This window comes from Gallus gallus, chromosome Z (assembly GCF_016699485.2).
Source record: "Gallus gallus isolate bGalGal1 chromosome Z, bGalGal1.mat.broiler.GRCg7b, whole genome shotgun sequence".
NCBI classification, from domain to species: Eukaryota; Metazoa; Chordata; class Aves; order Galliformes; family Phasianidae; genus Gallus; species Gallus gallus.
The window spans coordinates 45,436,109-45,451,226 of record NC_052572.1 but is presented as its reverse complement, the minus strand read 5'-3'; the positions used below and the strand labels follow the sequence as shown (position 1 = coordinate 45,451,226).

Sequence of the window (15,118 nt, the reverse complement as noted above, 5' to 3'; positions counted from 1 at the left end):
GCATGTTCAGCAGATAGGTAAAGTAATTTATAGTCACAGAGATTAGGTAGATGGAGTAATTTATAGGTACAAAGACTGCAGCTCTTGTCTGTCCAGCCATCTGGGATACCTCTGAGCCTTGAGTTAAAGACAAGTTAGATGGCCTACTCCTAAACACTGTGAAAAGGATATCAACAGGCTTGTTGTGTTGAAAGACTACTAATTTTTTTTGCTGGACAGACAAGATCTGAGTGATAGAAAACTTAAGGAGGAGAAGTTAAACATCTAGTGAAGAACCAGGAGGGGAAAAGATAAGCATCAGGTAGTAAGGCATAAAAGATGTAACACTGTTTTCTGTGTGCGCTCCAGCTTGCAGGATACCCGCCATTGCAATCACGAATAAAATCTGCTTTTATTGGAGATACCATCCTGATAAATTATTTGGATATTTCCAACAGTAGCGTGGTCACTACAGCCCAGACAGCCTCCAATCCTGATACCACCAATCAGTTCATTTACATAGATGAGCAATAGGTCCAGTATTGCATCTCCTGCCCAGTGAGGCTGTTCTATTACTTAACTCAGGAAGTCAGTGCGTTGCAGGAGCCTCCTGGATTGCCTGCAGCTCACTGTGCTACTTTTCCAGCAGATGTCTGGGTGGTTGAAGTCCCCATGCAGGATGAGCACTTGTGATTGCAATGCCTCCTGTAGCTGGAAGTAGAAGGCCTCATCAGCAGGCTCTGTCTGATCTGGTGGTCTGTAGTAGATGCCCATCACAAGGCTCTCTTTGCTGCCTCTGTCTATAACTGTCATCCTTAGGCTTTCAACTTGCTCATAACTGATCTTTACCAAAATATCTTCACATTCTCTTTCTTTCCTGATGTAGATAGCAACACCCATCCCCTCCTTCCTCATCTGTCCCTTCTGCACAGCTTGTTGTCATCGACTGCCACACTCCAGTTGTGGCAACCATCCCACCAGGTTTTGGTAATGGCAACTATATTATTGTTTTCTAAGTTCCTTCTGTTTGTTCCCCAAGCTGCACGAATTTGTGCAGAGGCACTTTAGCTGGGCAGCTTGTTTTGTTACTTTCCTAAAGGATAACTCCTCAATTCCTTTTAGATATTTCCCTTGATTTTCCCCATTGCATTTTCCTGTTGCCCCAGCAGTCACTGCCTCATCATCGTAGAGTTTTGTATGTGCTGCAGTGTTGATAGCACCCCTCAAGACAGTGGGTCCTTCAGGGCCCCTGCCATCACCCTGACCTTCTAATATAGTTATGTCTTCACACACCTTATCATGGGAAGGCTCACTATCCGCCCGCCCCCTTCACACCTTGTTTAAAGCCCTTCCAGTGAGCCTCCATAGCTTTTCCCCAAGGATCCTACTTTCCCTTTGAGAAAGGCAAACCTCATCTGGTGTCCATAAACCCAGTACTGTGTAGGTTAATTGGTTGTCAAAAAACCCAAAGTACTGGGATGGCACCAGCCACAAAGCCAGGTATTTAAAGATAAGACCCTTTGATTTGTTTCTGTGCCTTTAGGCAATGCAGGAGGCAGAGAAAAAAAGATGATCTGTGTATTCAGTTCCGTTAGCCGTTGTTCCAAGGCCCTGAGGTCCTTTTGATAGTCCTTGACCCACATGTAGCTGCTGCTTCTCTCCCTGTAGGGAAAAACAGTAAGGGGTTGTGGTCTGCTGGCTGCACCACACTGGGTAGTTTCCCAGTGATGTCCCTCACCCGAACTCCAGAAGGATGGCAGACTTGTCTAAGAAGAGAGTCTGCTTGGAATACTGGATGTTCAGTTACTCGTAGGGAGGAATCACCTACAACCAATACTCATCTCTTCTTCAGTGAAGTAGTCTTGGTTTTAAAGGAAGGCTTTAAATGGTTTCGTTTTGTTAGAATGTCTAGACTGACTGGGCTGTCACCACCCACAGACCGGCCTTCCACATCCAGGGCCTCATACTTGTTGTACAGAGGCACCTGGAGGGGTGGAGCAGAAAAGGGGGGTTTTTGTTTGCAGCTTCAGGCACGGACTTGCCTCCATCTGCTCTGTTCTTGCCCCCAGCCTTGCAGTTTCTTTTCCTCAACCTGATGTGATATTGTTTACCTTGAGTTTATGTTTTTTCCTTTGAAATAACCTGTTTGTGCATGGATGAACTGTGGTTTCCCTGCTTCTTCTTTTTGTTCCTAATGACACTTCTTCATCCTGTAGCTTGGCCATGCGGCTGAGTAAGTCGTGTACGTGCTCACACCACACAGCTATTCTGACTGCTGCCGCACGAAGACACTAAGAGGCTCATGCACTCTTCACAGCCGAAGATCTGAAGTGCTACATGGTAGCCTCAGGATTGCAACATCCTTCCTGACAGGGGTGGACACACTAGCTCTCCTTCGAATGCATAGCATGATTAGGTCTCGGTCCTTGGAGGTATAATCCTGCACTTCAGAGTGTGATGACCCTGAACTTCTCAGGTGATAAACACCTAATGAACTTTATCTCTGTAGCCCTCACAGTACTCGCTTTCTTGCTCTCTCTCCCGCCGTGCGTGAGCTGCCGCGTCACGCCCTTCTGACGAGCCGCACGCTGTTTGCCCGGACGTCCTGTTTGCTCAGCTCCCAAGTGGCAGATTTTATCCGCAGTCACCCCCCGACTCCGCCCCTACCGCGTCAGTGCTACCGCAGGTCAGGGGCTGCTCCCACCCTTCCCAAGGGCTTTTTCCATGCAGCTTTGCCGTGGATTTTCTTTCCTGTGAAGGCTCCCTCGGTGTGAACTTCTGCTATGCAACTGATCCGCACGGTTTTTTTTTTTTTTTTTTCCTTCCACCTCCCAAATTTCTGTCCTAATAAGAAAGTTATCAGTTTTCTGTCTGCGACGTATAATACTGTTCTGATGAGTTTCCTCTCTTCCTTACCTTCCTCCTCAGCATTCTTCTCTTAACATTTTTCTTCACTTATACAATCTGTTGTACCTGCTTTTGTCTGCCTCAACTGTTTCTGGTCTATAAATTTTCCTTTCAATTTTTTTTCAGGAGAGTATGGGGTAAAGGTTTAAAAAAAAAAGTTTAAAAAGACTACAATTTTACTTTTTAAATCTGGTTTGTGTCAGCCTGACAAAAAGCAGAAGACTCAGTTCCTTTGTGAACAATGAAGGACTGAGGTATGACAAGCCCCTACTGAAAATCAGCAAGCAAATGTCTTTTCATGTAGCATGAGAGATAAAACACTAAGAACCTCAGGAGTAGAAGAGATTAAATGTTAAATAAACATTTTTAAAATTCACCAAATATTACTCTGTTTAACACAGGAGATGCATAACATTTAATTTACTATACCTTCTGCCGTATTTTACGTTAACATTTTGAACTGGATTGCAGTTGTCTACTTTCCTCACATCCTTTGTGTGTTTAGAAGTCCAGTTCTGATATGCAAGTGTAGTTGAGACAGTTCATTATTACAAGTGCATGCTCTCTGAACACAGGATTGGTTGCTGTTATTGTTTTGGATTTTAGGTTGTTTTTGTTGTTGTTTTTAACAGAATTGTAGCACCATTGAATAACCCACTGGTGATAACAGTTCAACAGCAGGTTCTAGTGAAGTGGCTATTCTTCTTAATTGGATATAATTCTCCTGAATCTGTTTCTGTTATTGCTTTCAGTACTTGTAATCCATCCTTCCTTTTACTGAGGACTGCTGAGCTTGTTAGCAGGTGTCATGGATGATAGTTAATGGCAAACTTCTTTGCTCACAAATACCATGAGTCTTAATTGAAAAGTTATGCACTTCTATTACATACGTAGTTCAGGAAATAAATGGTCTGTACAGTCTGGCATTACCTGTGTTCTGAAGCCTGATGAATGACATGTATTGTCTAGCTGGAATTGCACACAAAATTGGTTGGAACATACATCTGTTTTGGTCCTTTCCACCAGCCTGTGGTAATATTAAGATTTGACTCTAGCAAAGAAAACAGCCAGAATTCAGCAAATGCTGCATTTGAACTCCTGTTTCACAGTTAGTTCATGAACTATTACTGTATGTATATGTTAAAAACAGATTGTATACTTATGTGTTTAAACACATGCCTGTCTATACGGCAAACAAAAATGTACTAAAAAAAAGAAAAATTGTGTATTTCCTCAACTCTTATTTGTGGAAACATATTAGTAAAGAACACCAAAAGTGCACAAGTCAGTCTCTTGAATTAAACACTGCAGTAAACAAGGAAGCTGCTTCTCCTTCATTCATTCATTGATTCCATTGAGTTTTCAAGCTTTTGTATGTTATGTTACTTGTGGTGCTTTGCAAAGGAAAAGAAATGAAGAAATACCTGATTTTGGTCTGACTGTTGATATCTCTTGTATTTTCTTCATAATAACATGAAGTTACATTGTTACTGTGCTATAGATAATCTATACTGACAACTGTAACAGATACTTACGCTATTTTTTCCTCCTCTTTAGAATTGGGGATATCTTCAGTAAATAACTTGCTGCTTACAGAAACGACTGAAATAACTCAAGTTGTGAAATACAGGTAGGCAATACAGCTAGTTTATTTTTCATTTTAAATGTTCAGCTAAACGTGGATAATGAATCTATGAATATTCATTGTGATGACAAAACCATCAAATCATTATAAGGTTTTTAATCTTAAATAGATTGGATTTGATTTCATGGCACTTTTCATGAATTCTAAAAATCATTTTGATTTCCACCCTTGTGATGGTGGCTGAAAAACTTAACATGAACCAGCAGTGTGCTCTTGCAGCTCAGAAAGCAAATGCTATCCTGGGCTCCATCAGAAGACAGGTGGCCACCGGTAACAGGGTGGTGATTGTCCCCCTCTACTCTGCCCTTGTGAGAGCACTCCTATTTGGAGTGCTGTGTCCAGGTCTGGAGCCCCCAGTGCAAGAAAGACAGAGAGCTGTTGGAGAGGGTCCAGAGGAGGGCCACAAAGATGGTTAAGGGGCTGGAGCACCTCTCCTACGAAGACAGGCTGAGGGAGCTGGGCTTGTTCCGCCTGGAGAAAAGAAGGCTGCAAGGTGACCTAGTTGCAGCCTTTCAGTACCTAAAGGGAGCCTGTAAACAGGAGGAGAGTCAACACTTTGAAAGGGTAGATAACAGCAGGACAAGGGGAAATGGTTTTAAGTTGTAGGATGGAAGATTTAGGTTGGATATCAGGGGGGAGTTCTTTACAGAGAGTGGTGAGGTGCTGGAACAGGCTGTCCAAAGAAGTTGTGGATGCCCTGTCCCTGTAGGTGTTCTGGGCCAGGTTGGATGGGGCCCTGGGCAGCCTGGTCTAGTATCAGATATGGAGGTTGGTGGCCCTACCTACAGCAACGATATTGGCGCTTGATGATCCTTCAGGTCCCTTCCAACCCAAGCCATTCTATAATTCAATGAGTCCCTGATGAGATGTCCAGCAGAATTATGATAAGCAAACTTCTTTTGTGCTTGTAATAAAAACATTGATTAATATTCATACCTAATTCAAACCAACTTTAATAGGTGGTCCAGGTGCTTTGTGACCCTCAGTTAATTTAATGAATTATTTTTGATAGCATTACATTGTCTTATTGCCCAAACAGACTAAGGTATTCCTGATATGTGCAGCTCCATATATTTTATCTGTATTTTTTCCCAAATTATTGTACTGAAGTATATTCTCTTTGGCTTTGCTGGTTATTTTATGTCAGTTTTACGTACCTATTTCATTGTTCAAATTAAGTTTTTAAAATATGTTTGCTACATCTAATTCTTTGGTAAAATGATAAAATTCTGGTTTTCTTTCATGACTCTAAGCATTTAACTTAAATTTAATATTATATGTTACCAATATTGTAGTTTGCTGAGCTTTGAAAGACCCATTCAGCTTCTCTGTACTAGTTAATTCCCATCAAGTACTTACACTATGCTGTGCTCTTACATAATGTAGATTAATGGCCATTATTTTTAACGAACTGAGTTCACCTTTAACAAAATTCCAGGATGCATCTATTCCATATCAGCTTAAATAGTTGATATAATTGCTGCACGTTTATGTAGGATTGAGTTCAGTGGATTCAGTGGATTCAGAAGGTTTTAAATTATGCTTCAATGTTTTTCTTAACTGTTTTCTATTCTGTTGTCTAAAAATTCCATATGAACTTTCAAGGCAGATTGTTAGATAACAGTACTTTAGGAAATTTGGGCAAAAAAGTGTTACACATGTTGCTTTCTCAGGAAGAGATAGATGTGTCTTGTGAACACATTACAGAATTCTGTTCTACAAGCAGAGCATGCAAAATAATATTTAATTACTCAAGTACTAAGAAATAAATATTTTTCTATTTTACATCATCCTTTCTGCTTCTGAGCACCATTCATGAAATATGTAATTTGAGTAGCAGTCAAACTTGATGATTTCCCCTAAAAACAATCAAAGTCAGCCAAATTTCATTTAAATATTTTTAATAGCTAAAAATGACTTTTTTTCCCCTCTTTTCTTCTTTCTCTCTCCCTTCTCCTGAGCTTGTTTGACAACTCTGAAATGTTTTGAGTATGACTGACAATACCAGACATGTTTGGGCTGATCTTTCATGTTGAGCACTTCCTTTCTATGAGCTTACTTGCTTTTTTCAGCTGTGATTTTGCTATTAGTTGTAAGTATTCTGCCAGGGAGCCTGGGAAAGGAGGAGTCCACATGTGTATTTATCCTGGAGAGATCTGTAACAAGGAGATAGTTTTTATTACCAGCATCTGAAACTGGAAGGGTAGGTCGTGTACATCAGGAACAGGAGCTGCACCCTGCTTCTTCTGGCCCTGCTGTTTCATCTGTGGCCTGCTTCAATGCTGTAATGTATCAGGAGCAGATCTGGGAGCTTATATACCCACACTATAAAAAACGTTTCACTGGGGAATTGCCGTGGTGTGTGGAGATGAGAAATATCCATTCTGGAGATTCTGTCAGGAGTTTGGGGAGGAAAGCAGAGAGAAGAAAATGGTATTCAGATGAAGTAATAAAACAGAAAACACACCCTGTAGAGGTTGGTGAAAGTGAGAAAGAGACAGCAGGCATTTGGGTGGCACTTTATAGGAATAATGGCGGTAGGTAAAAGATGTTGGTGATTTGTGATTGAAGAGGAAGACCAAGCAAAGGAATTAGAATGTTTAAGGAGAAGAGGGACTGTAGTGACTGTATCAGGAGGGCTTGTGCATGGGTGAAAGCTGGTGCAGAAGCACACCAGTGGGGAAGGGAAAGGACTTCTACTCAAGCACTGGAGACAGTCAGCAGTGATACATGGGGAGAAGAGGCAAGAGGCAAAGAGAAATGCATAGTCAAGGTTGTACGTGTTGGAGATCTTCTAGTCCAACCTTCTGCTAAAGCAAGTTCCCCAGAATGGGTTGTATAGGAAAGTGTCTAAATGGGTTCTGAATATCTTCAGAGGGGAGAACTCCACAACCTCTCTGGGCAGCTTGTTCCAGTGTCACCCTCAAAGTAAAGATTCTTTCCTTATGTTCATGTGGAACTTCCTATGTTCCAATCTGTACTCATTACCTGTTGTCCTGTTGCTGCATACCATTGAAAAGAGCCTGGACCCACCCACACAAGTACTTCCTGTTAGGTATTCATAAACACTGATAAGACTTTCCCTTCAGTCTTCTCCAGGCTGAACAGTCCCAGGTCTCTCAGCCTTTCCTCATAATGTAGATGATGTGGCCTCCTCATCATCTTTGTGGTCCTCCACTGGACTCTCTCCAGTAGTTCACTGTCTTTCTTGAACTCAGGAGCCCAGAAATGAACACATTACTCCAGATGTGGCCTCACTAGGACGTAGAAGAGGGGAAGGGTCACCTCTCTCACCCTGCTGGCCACGATCTTTTCAATGCACCCCAGGACACCACTGGCTTTCTTGGCCATAAGGGCACACTATTGGCTTATGGTCCACCGGTTGTCCACCAGCACACCAGGTCCGTCTCTGCAGTTCTTTTCCAGCAGGTCATCCCCCCACCTGTACTGATGCATACTGATGTGGTTATTCCTCCCCAGGTGTAGGGTTCTATATTTACCCTTGTTGAACCTCATAAGTCTCCTCTACACTCAACTCATCAGTGTGTCCAGGTTTCGCTGAATGGCAGCACAGTCTTCTAGTTTGTCAGCCACTCTTCCCGGCTTTCTATCATCAGCAAACTTGCTGAGGATGCATTCTGTCCCTTCATTCAGGTCACTGATTAAGATGTTGAGCAAGACTGGACACAGTACTAGCACCTGGGAAACCTTGTGAGTTACAAGCCTCCAGCTAGACTGCACTGCTGATCACAACCCTCTAGTTACCCTGCCAACAGACCAGTTTTTGTCCACCCCACAGACCATTAGTCTGTCGCATGCTTCCTAAGCTTACTTATAAGAATGTTATGGGAAATATCATCAGAAAACTTTCTGAAGTCAAGATAGATTAACCTTCACTGCTCTCATCATCTGCTCTTCCTTTCACTATCAACAGACTTAACGACCTTGTTGTTCTCAACTTCGTTTGCCAGACTTAATTCCAAGTGGGTCTTAGCCTTCCTCATTGCATCTCTGCATGTCCTGACAATATCCCTATGTTATTCCTGAGTGGCTAGACCCCTTTTCCATTGACTTTGTTCTTCCATTTCAGATTTACCTTGAGCTTCTTGCTAATCTATGTGGGTCTCCTGCCACCTTTACCTGATTTCTTATTCTCAAGTGTACACTGATCTTGGTCTTGAAAGAATTGGCACTTGAAAGTCAACCAGCTCTCTTGGGTTGTCTTAGCATCCAATGCTCTAACCCATGGTATACCTACAAGTAGGTCCTTGAAGGACTCAAAATTGGCTCTCCTGAAGTCCAGGATTGCAATCCTATTTGTTGTCTTGTTTGTTCCTTGTACGATCCTGAACTCCACCATCTCATGATCACTACATCCAACACAGTCTTCAGCCTTCACATTCCCAACCAGTCCTTCCTTATTTGTAACAACTCCACAGTGTGAAAATATTTGTACTGTGCTCTTGTACCAGAAACAAGTGTAGTGTTCTGGGTATTCCTAACCTGTTGGCTGCCCTTTCTCTGCATATTCCAGGGGCGTCTGCAGGAAGTTTCAGTTACAGGTCAGGAAGTACAGCCTTCCTGGCCTGCTTCACTGATAGCTAGTGAAATTTGGAAGGGTAATATCTCCAAAAACGTCTTGCAGTCTGTCCTATTCTAGCCCTCAAACAAACAAACAAACAAATGTATAACTTCATTTATTTTTAAGTGTTTTGCTGTTCAGTCTGGCAGTTCATGAGATGATGGTGTAGAACAGCGCTACACTACCAAGGCCATTCCTTGCTGCCTCTTTACTGAGAAGCCTGTAACTTCTTCCCTTGTGCCACTGCAATTGTGTGGCTGGAGTTGCATTTTCGCATAGCCTGACTTGTCACATGATTTTGATTTGTTTATGTTTTTCCAGTACTGAGAGAACGGCGTTAAGGCTTGTGGCTCTTCATCATGGTCAGTATATTCCTCACCTAGTCTTATGATATTTTGAAACTAATTATTTCCGACTGCACAGAGCGAACTCAGAATCTGTAAAAAACATCTGTAAAAAAAATCTGTAAAAAACTCAGAATCTGTAAAAACTCAGAATCTGTAAAAAAAAAAAAAATTCCTTTTGCATTCCAGTATTGCCACATACCACTTATTCTACTACAAGTCTAGAGTCTGGTGTGGGGAGGTACTCTTGCTGTCAGAAGTACTAACCTAGAACCTTAGCAGGCTATTCATGGGTTGTGTTTGTCTGGATACTACTACTGTAGGAAAACCTGCGTATCTTCATAATACGAAGTACAGTAAAGTACACCTGTGGTATTAAGTCACTGAAGCTTTTGCCAAATGGAAAACATAAAAGTGAAGTAAGACAGTAAAGTCCAGCAAGAAAATTGCTATAATGGAAGCCAACTTTCATTATACCCGTCTCTATGAAGAGAATATTAACCAAAAACTAGGACTGGAGAGTGTGACATGAAAAGTGGTTGATATCTAAATTGCATCAGTGATTGGTATCTAAATGTGATCAGAGGGCTGGAGCACCTGTCCAATGAGGAAAGGTTGAGGGAACGAGGCTTGTTTAGCGTGGAGAAGAGAAGGTTCTGGTGAGACCTCATTGTGCCCTTCCAGTACTTGAAGGGAGCATATAAACAGGAAGGGGAACAGCTGTTTACAAGGGTGCATAGTGATAGGACAAGGGGGAATGGTTTTAAACTGAGACAGGGGAGGTTTAGGTTGGATATTGCGAAGAAGTTTTTCACACAGAGGGTGGTGACACACTGGAACAGGTTGCCCAAGGAGGTTGTGGATGCCCCATCCCTGGAGGCATTCAAGGCCAGGCTGGATGTGGCTCTGGGCAGCCTGGTCTGGTGGTTGGTGACCCTGCACGTAGCAGGGGGGTTGAAACTAGATGAACATTGTGTTCCTTTTCAACCCAGGCCATTCTATGATTCTAAATTGAATACTTAAACTGCTTTGTCCTTCATTGTGGGTAAGCCCTCCTGTAGTCTTAGGGCTACAGGAAGAGCTCAGAAAGCCTGAGGCCTCCAAATAAGTGCTGCCAGAAAGTATAACTGAAGTATACCTGCATAATGTTCAGTTACTGTGCTTTGGAATGTTGCACATACACTCTGAGAGATCTTTCATTTTCAAGTTTTTATATTTTGATTTCTAACTAACTGTAGAATATATTTTATAATGATATTTAAAGTCTCTCTACCAGATGGGAGAGTTCTATTCTCTAAGATTTTTTTTTTCTTTTGCAAGTGCAGACATATGCTGTAATCTTAAATAGGATACATTTATATATAGTGTGAAATATGGTTGTGTGTGCTTCCTGCCCTCTTAAGCACAGTGTACTTTGCAGTTATATTTTCAGTTTTTTGTCTTGAATGCCCCAAGCCTCCACACTACAGAATGCTCAGGACAGACTGCCATCTGCAGTTAGCATGCTGAAGAAGAATGTCCTGAAACTACTTGAGCACTGATGTCTCATTTCCCCGTAGAGACTGGGGGGAGTGTTAATAGTCCTTGTCAGGGATTTAGTGCTTGCTATTTGTCTTCTGTACATTACCTTTGTAGTTAGCATCCTATGTGTAATGCTACCAGAAAGTATGCATGCATTACAAAGTTAAGGAACCCTACACTAGAGCATGAAATAACAAGATACTTAAAATCATGTAAGCTTGCTTGGTCAGAGGCAGAGAAGACCTCATATGAAATGTAAGAATCTGGTCTTTGCAGCAGGCTGGTTGCAATAGGGAACTTATGGAAAGATCTCTTTCCTTTACCTTGTCTAAATTTTGTTCCTGAGTACAGGTTTAACTTCTGACTGTGGCCATTTAGAGATATTTTGTTGTCTGTTTTCTTCAAGAAAAGGAAGAGTATAATATTCTCTTCTATATTAATGTTCTAAAGAAAGAAAAAGTAAATGATAGACAGATGTTTGCTAATGGTAGAATTTAATTTCAGCTTCTTTTTTGCTCACAAAATATACTCTGCCATTGATATCATTTTGGCATCTTTTTTTGGACCAACACTTGCTACAGCACATTGAGGGACACAGAATGGCTTATTTTCTAGCTCTGCTTTTAACTTGATGTACTGCTTGCTACTGGGTACTCCCTTAAATGAGAAAGCACTTGGAGGACATATGTGTTCCAGTAATCACTTACTCAGATCTTTGGCAACTAGGTTAAAAATACTGTCTTGAAAATCTTACAAACATTCAACTTCAGACGTTAATGTTTCACAGATGTCTTGCCTTCTTTTGCATGTTTACTTATGCCCAGAGTTGTCACAGTTTAGTTCAGAAGTTTAGGTGCTACCAAGTGTTCAAGGGAGACTTATCTGAAACATTTATTGAAATTCTTCATTCAAATATCAGTTTTCTCAGAAGACAAATTCTGCAATGCAACTTATCTCTTAGTATAGGGAACAAAGTAATTTCTTATTGCCCCTGCCTTCTTAGGCATTAACTAGCTGCAATATTTTTCAAGAATTCAATTTTTTTATTTGATTGAGGGCATTCAAAGAAGTGTCATGCCTGTCTGTCTTTCCTTCTCTATTGAAACGTATAGCAGTCTTCAACCCTTCTTGTCTTTCTTGATTCACAGTTATTAATTCTACTGGGAATGTTATCTCTCAAACTCAACTGGGGAGCGAGTGTAAGCAGGCAAAAATTTCCTTTATAGCTGTTGCCTGTCTCTCTGGATTATGTATGACTAACTGTTCTTTTGAGGCTGATTTATTAGACTTTGTTCCAATTATTTGTCAACAGTTATTCTGTCAGTCAAGTTGCGGCAACTAGCCTTGAGGACAAATTAAATTCAGACCCTGAAAATATCCTCAGCACATTGGATGGTTGCAACAGGAGTTTGAAGAACTGAAAGATTGGCCTGGAACCATAATTAACTTGAATTCCATAGAACAGCAGAAAGAAGAATGCTGCTTTTGAACTGACTAGACCAGGAAAAGAGTAGTAGGGGAGTTGCTGTGACTTTGTTTGGTTTGCTTTTTAATCAACATGAGTGGATTAGAAAATGAGGATGGTAATGCCAGTTAAGCTCCCATTTCAAGAGTAGTCTTTTCAAGTTAGTATTAGTGTTGTTTGAAAAGGTAGTTTCTCTATGTGAAGGTGGAAATCTCAGATTCCTTCTCCCAAAGATAAATGTATGGATAATGATACATGCCCCTAACTTTACTCAGAGCATTGAGTTGGGTGCATGGAAAAGCACTTAATTAGTGATTAATTATTGGGACTGGACAGGAAGGATGGCAGGAGTGTGAAGCAGAATTGCCATTTAACTTGTATAATAACAGCAGAATGAATCTGTAGTTAAGAGTGAGCGCTTCTCGAATCTGGCAGGAATGAAGTGGAGATTGTTGGGTACGTGGCACTGCTGAAAACCAACTATCCAACTTTCCAGTTATATTTTGAGAAACTTCTAACAAGGTTTCTTACTCAAAATGCCCCAATTGACTAGAATGCTACTGTATTGAATGTTTTCTGCCTTTCAGCAGTCTGTGACTGAGCAAGTGAAGTAAAAGCCACACAGTGACCTCAGTTTGTGTAATCTCAGCTGATTTTTAAGTACATACCCCCTGACTAATATGTACTCAGATCTTCCCACTTGATTTTTCTGTTGTTGAGAGAATAAGTTTGGGATACATCATTTAATCTTTTTGACAAAATTGCCATAGGAAAAATATCTAGAAATATATTTTGTCAACAATTGCATTCTCATAAATGCAATTTCTCCTTTATTTCGTTACCCTCTTCCCCTGTTCTCAGTCTGCTTCCTCAGTATCTCCTATCTTTGCCTCTGGATATTTAGGTACTTTTCAGCAAAGGTTCTTAATGCAGCTGTTTATCTATTGTGGTATCATTACATGTGCTTTTACTTCCCTTTCCCCACCCCAACCCCATTTATTTGTTTGTTCAAGAACAAATCTCCCACTCAATCTGTTTGTGTTTAAATGTAAGACCTGTTTCAGGAGCATGGTCTCTTACTCTGTTCTGCCTTGATGCTTCTCTCCCTTTCTTATCCCAGTATAACCTTTCTCATTACTTTTCTGTCTTTTCCCGTCTCTTTCAGCTGCTTCTATCTCAAGTAGCTGTAGTGGTTGTTATTGGTTATGCTGAAAAATATACCTGGGACTCAAATGCTATTGGAAACATTGTTCTGAAGTATTTAATATGATGATGAGCTAGAAAACTCAAATACATTCACACGGTTAATAAAATTAATAGTTATCCAGAAATAAGGGCTTGTGTCTCAGAAACTGATTATATTTGGAAGACAGTTGTTTTTAATGTGAACAAGCAATTTTGAAAAGAAGGAATATCAACCCCTTCAGAGGATCAGTGTGGTCTTCTCAGAAGAACTGTAAAGCTTTTCACTATTGCACTGTCATTCTGGCAGTATTTGTACATTTTTGAAAGGTGGTTTTTTTTTGTGTGTGATGCTATGTTTTCAGTATGATATTATTCATCATAATATTCATAATATTGTAGATGATTTGTGTTCAGAACTCCTTCAAAAATCCTCAATTTTTTTATATATATATGTACATATATATATATATATTATCATCAAAGAATCAGTACAGAATTAATGAATTGATGACCAGTATGTGCTGGCTGTTATTGCTGGTGGTACTACTGCTGTCTAAATTTTGTAACATTCTATATTATTATAAAGTAAGTTAAACCAGCGTTTCTTTTGAATTTTTAGTCTCAAGATGAGGCTGATGGCTTTGTGCATATCTCAGTAGATCAACAGGAATGCTTGATTTTAAGTATATAATAAATATGCACATACAAGTTAGTTTCAAGCATTCAGAAATGGATGTAATGGTGGCATAAGAAGCAAATGCATTCTTTCTTGGTAAACATCATACAGCTTAATTCACTGTGCTACATATTCAAGAATTAGAGTTATTTCAATGCAACTTCGTATTATTCCACCACACCTCTGACTGTTAAGCATCTTTGTTCTTTGAGTTACTCGTGATGGTTGAGTGTTGTCTAAGTTGAACTACATATGTTTGCTGGCTCTCCGCCCCCCCCCTCCCCTCTCCCCTTTTTCCTATCAAATACATGTCTTTAACATAAAAACTTAGGTCCTTTCTAGCATTTGTTCTACCATCCCAATTATGGGGCTACACAATAGGAAATGGATAGATATGAAATTTGACTAGGAAAAAGAGTAGGTGAAATCAAGTATTCCAGTGTAATCAAGAATAGGTGGAATCAAGTGTAACAAGTAAATGTGGTGCATGTACCTTTTTTGATTTTGTTATATACCTATGGGTGAAAGACCACAATTATAGGTTAAGACATCACAAATTCTGGGTTAGAAGAACAGTTAAGTTCCTACTGCACTGTAAGTATTTGAGTCAAGATCCTGTTAAAATAAACTACTGGTTATATAGTTGAGGACTTCTTTATTTATCCTACTGACTTCTTTTTTTCCCACAAAGTTGTTACATGGCACAAAAACCAAGATAGTTAACTATGAATATCTTGCTTTATTTTATTTTGTATTCCTAAATATGAATTTTTAAAGCAGTTTGCTTCCATAAATTGTACTTGTTTGTCACTGC

At 40.3% G+C, this 15,118-nt stretch overlaps 1 protein-coding gene across 10 annotated transcripts in view; it reads left to right on the top strand.

Moving 5' to 3' along the window:
- The window catches only part of CDC42SE2 (CDC42 small effector 2), a 90,567-nt gene that overhangs the window by 13,485 nt on the left and 61,964 nt on the right, over window positions 1-15,118 (top strand). For 4 of the 10 annotated variants that reach the window (NM_001302117.2, XM_046905491.1, XM_040655643.2 and 1 more), the window contains one exon: window positions 4,444-4,516. The exons of 1 other annotated variant lie outside the window; for it this stretch is intronic. The gene's annotated coding sequence lies outside the window, so the exon portion shown is untranslated. Of the gene's footprint in view, window positions 1-2,629; window positions 3,141-4,443; window positions 4,517-8,185; window positions 8,243-9,434; window positions 9,476-15,118 lie in introns of those variants that run through there. 5 more of the 10 variants (XM_046905494.1, XM_046905495.1, XM_046905496.1 and 2 more) reach the window with 4 other exon arrangements.